Here is a 4,618-nt window from a genome sequence, read left to right as displayed (position 1 = left end):
TCTAAATGCAATCTAATTGGCTTAACTCTTTCCCCGCCAGCGTTTTTGCAGATTTTCACTAAAATTTCATGACACCCAGAATATTTTGTTACATTAATATCTTATAAAATGGAGAGTTCCGGTCCTTGATTCTGATTGGTTGAGCCACGTTCTAATCTGTTGTAAATTACTCTACAAAGCTTTACAATTGATTCTAAGGAACTACATTAGTTGGGGGAAGAATTTTTTTTTTTAATTAATATCATTACATTTTATTTGCTCTGTTTTATTTTGTGAAACCTTACTACGCATATGGAATAACCGTATGACAAAAAGACTGACAGGCCTTTGTTATAACCAAGCTCTTCTCAAAAATAATAAATAAATAAGTAAATAAAATAAAAAGTAAAAGTAAAAAGTTCCTGGCTCCTTAAATGGTTTCTGCACACAAACACTAGTGTTCCGAATCTCATGTCGTTCAAACTCTCACTGGAATTGAACATTGGCCACCGTTTATTTAAAGAAATATATTGTGCAAGAAATCAGCTCTGAGCGCCACTGGTGCGTGTTTTATCATTCGCACGTGTGTTTCTATGTGCATTTCTGATTCGAGCGTGTGTGAACGGGACTTTTATTTTGGAATGGCTGTATGATGTCATAAGGCTGCGCTGTTAACCAGGAGCTTGTAACTCGCCTGAAACAAAGGTTCGTGTTTTAAACATGTAAAGTGTTTAAATTAAATCGAATGAATGCACTAATGAGCTAGTATGCCAACCGCCAATAAACAGAAGAAGAAGAAGAAGAAGACGAAGATGAAATGAACTGTTCATGCAAATGTATAGTTTTACTACGAATCGCAGAACGAAAACTTTCCTATTGGATGAAACCATGTGATGCAACGAGAAGACAACGATGTAGGCTATGAGACAATTGTAATTTGTGTTCTTTTATTAATTTGCAGTTCTAGTTTTGAGTGTTTTTTTCTGGCTAATCAGTTCTGTTTTAGCCTCAGAGCTGAAGTGGAAGGACATTTAATAGTGTTTGTGAGCGCTACAGTCTCTGAGCAAACTATATGCGTCAGTTCAACACAGACTAAAGACATAGTCACTTTTTAAATTTAGTGTGTGTTTTTCTTTCTTGATTTTTCTCAGGTGAAGCGACTGAGATCCACGTGACACACTATTATAAAGATGGCGTTTATTAAAGAGGAGAGTTTAGACATTAGGATTGCAGAAGTATTCAGCATCAAACATGAAGATACTGAGGAACAAACAGGTTGGTGTCTTTCTCAAAGCTGAACTCAGTCGATTGATTCTTATTCAGAAATGAGTGATATGTCATATGGGTGTCCTAATTAAGCCAATAAGACACAAATAAGATTATTATAGGGTCAAATTGAATCTGTGACCTTTCTAATGATGTACAGTACTAGGGTCGCCACCCGTTTCTAAACCCCTTAAGCTCTTAGTGTAGTTTTGGGGTTTCTGTCAGAATTTGCATACCTGACTTAAAAACAGTCCCTTACCACAGTACACTGGAGTAAATGGGAACAAATGGTCTTATCTTACACAAATCCACTTAAATTTAAATAAATGGGTGGAATTGTTTGTATTTTTTATTGTATTTGTTCACAACTCTATGATGAACATCAAATTAAACAGGCGGAATTTGGATTTTTTTATGTAGCCTATAAATTGAGTTTAAGAGCCTGTCATGTAGGACCAGCTCTGGGCTGAAAGCATTTTATTATAGTCATGGTGATCGGCCGATGCTGATGCTTCAAGCTTTATATAGACGTTTCATCGGGCGCCGGCTACAAACACAGGTGATGAGTAGACTGAAGTTGGGCTCTGGTGGTTGTGCCATTTATTTATTTGTGGCGCTCGCCACAATATCAAAACTGACCGATTTTCCGAAAGGCTTGGTTGAATAAACATGAGCACGTACTGCACGTTTACAAATCAAAACGAGGCGCGGGTGTTTTTATATCACTGTATTTCTGAAGGAAGACTATCTTTAGAAAAATATCGATGTCATTTTCATGTCATCTTGCATGTTATATGCCTGATAATTAGGGCAGCTTTTGTAATAGTTGCGTACGAGTCTCTCAGTTGTCCTCAGTGTGAAAAATAGATTTTAAAATTGTACAGTCACTGCTGGGAAGGGTTCAAATATGCAAATGATGCTGGAAAACCAAAGAATTTGCGGGACATGGAGGATTTTTCTGAAGAACAGCAGGCAGTTTAGCTGTTCAGGACAAACAAGGGACTCATGAACAACCAACACAACACAAAAAAACAGCCGTGGATCATCCAGGTAACGACACACAGTATTAAGATTCAATGGTATGTAAACTTTCGAACGGGGTCATTTTTATAAATTCTGCTGTTATTTTGTCTAGTGGACTCTATGTAAACATCTCTTATGTGAAAGAGCTTATTCAGGACAGTACTAAATATGAAATAACATACTTTTTTTTTCTTTTTTTAAATCCCTCTTATTTCTTCATATATGTGGAGATTCTGCAAGCACAACTGTACATCCCTGTTTCTTGCAGAGCAACTTTATGGCTGAATTGAACTCACTTCAAAATTGATCATCAATAATGAACTTGCCTCAGCTGAACAATGACACTATTTTCTTTTAAGAGTGCTTTACAGCAGATTGAACTCTTTGCGCCATTGAATCCTGTTCATCACTCTAAAGCTGTTTTGAAGCAGTGTGTGTTGTATGTAGCGTTATTTAAAGGGGCTTTCGCACCGGAGGAATCTTTCCATAGTTCCTAGAACTATTGCCAGAAGTACCTAGATTCACACGTGTTCGCACCGCAGGAACTAGGAATGATTTTAGTTCTAGGAACTCATTTTATGGGAACTAAATTAGCTCCTGCTTCAGAGTATGGTCTAAACTAGATATATAGGAACTATCAGTGATGTAAGTGTACACTGATTGGCCAAAAGCACGTGAAACACAGGCACCCGGGATTTTTAAAGCCATGCAAACATATTTACCCCACGAACATGGAAAACAGCGATAATGGCATTTTCCTGTTGTCTGCAGCAGTGTGTTCTTTTCTCAGCCTTGATGATTTGTAAGTTGTCATAGGAGATTTCGTCTCTTAGCCCCACTTTTTGCTCTTTCAATTGTGTAATTTGTTCTTACGTTCCGTCTCCAATATTACGAAACCCACGACACGCAACAAAAACGGCTCTGATCGTGGCATTCTCCATTTGCCAGTTGTTGCCATTTGCCAATGCTGCGTTTAAAGGCACCGCTTTCGGCCGCTTCAGAGTTCCTACTGCTGGTGCGAATGCAGGGGAACTACCTTACTGGCTAGTTCCTAGAACTTGGCACTCATCCACTGTAAGTTTAAAATTATTACATCTATTTACAGCAGTTGAAGTGCCAATCAATAGAACTTCAGTTTTTTTAACAGTTTAACTGCAGGAAGTTCTGTTTCATCCAGGCCTGTATTTCCAGTAAACAAGCAGATAAAGTTGAAAGTGCTGATGTAACATCAGGTTGAGTACTAATGTAAATCTGGGTATCATCTGCATAGCAATGATAACCCAGACCATACTTTGGGTGAATAATCTGCCGCAATGGAGCAGTCTGAGATCTGTTTGCACCAGAATAGACAAATTGAGTGCGTTCTAAAATATATGATTCAAACCATTTTAAAACTACACCAGAAAGACCAATCCACTTATGTAATCTGTCCAGTAGTATAGTGTGACAAATGGTATCGAATATGCAGCACTGAGATCTAACAAAACCAAAATGCCACAAGCCCCAGAATCTGCTGCAACAAGGAGATCATTTATTACCCTCAGACTTATTAGACTATTAATGTCTTATTCCCTGTTAGGACAGAAACACACAATTTTGTCATTTTACCAATGTATTACTAACATTCCAAACTATTTCCATAATACCTTTAGCTGTCCTAAAGAAAGCAAAAGGTTAAACATATTGAGAACAGGCTCTGATATTACAGGTAACACCTTTTTCATTAGCTCAGTGGGTACATGATCTGGCGTACATGTTTTTTGTTTTGATGCCTTGATGTCTGTTCTTTGGTGCCGTTAAACTGGGGTTAACTTGTATTTGACTTTTTTAGATATGATGGCACTGAAAGTGGAGAGTCAAGAACTAAATGAAATGGAAGAGAAAGATCAGTATGGAAAACATGATTTCACAAATGGAGAAAAATATTTTAGTTGCTCACAGACTGAAAAGACTTCCTCACAAAACGTTGCTCAAAAGACTGGAACTAGAAGTTATTTCACCTGCCAACAGTTTGGAAAAGGTTTCAACAGTAAAACAAAACTTACAAAGCACATGAAAGCTCAAACTGGAGTGCAAACTGTGTGGAAAGAGCTTCACTGAAAATGTACACCTTAAAGTTCACATGAGAATTCACACTGGAGAGAAGCCTTACACCTGCCAACTGTGTGGAAAGAGCTTCTCTCAAAAATGTCATCTTAAATTCCACGTTAGAAGTCACACTGGAGAGAAGCCTTTCACCTGCAAACAGTGTGGAAGGAACTTCACAACAAAAATAAACCTCAGGTATCGCATGAGAGTTCACACCGGAGAGAAGTCGTTCACATGTGATCACTGTGGAAAGAGTTTCAAA

The 4,618-nt window shown here is 37.9% G+C and overlaps 1 long non-coding RNA gene across 1 annotated transcript; it reads left to right on the top strand.

Annotated features, from left to right (window-relative positions):
- Positions 1-666: 666 nt before the first annotated feature.
- On the top strand, positions 667-4,325 carry LOC107686968 (uncharacterized). The gene is made up of 3 exons (XR_001634083.1): positions 667-893; positions 1,131-1,254; positions 4,100-4,325. It is a non-coding gene; the product is annotated as an uncharacterized LOC107686968 (long non-coding RNA).
- Positions 4,326-4,618: the final 293 nt, after the last annotated feature.

The sequence above is a fragment of the Sinocyclocheilus anshuiensis genome, unplaced genomic scaffold, assembly GCF_001515605.1.
Source record: "Sinocyclocheilus anshuiensis isolate Anshui unplaced genomic scaffold, SAMN03320099.WGS_v1.1 scaffold2001, whole genome shotgun sequence".
Taxonomy (NCBI): domain Eukaryota; kingdom Metazoa; phylum Chordata; class Actinopteri; order Cypriniformes; family Cyprinidae; genus Sinocyclocheilus; species Sinocyclocheilus anshuiensis.
Note: the sequence above shows the minus strand (reverse complement) of the source record. Positions and strands in the feature narration are given on the sequence as shown.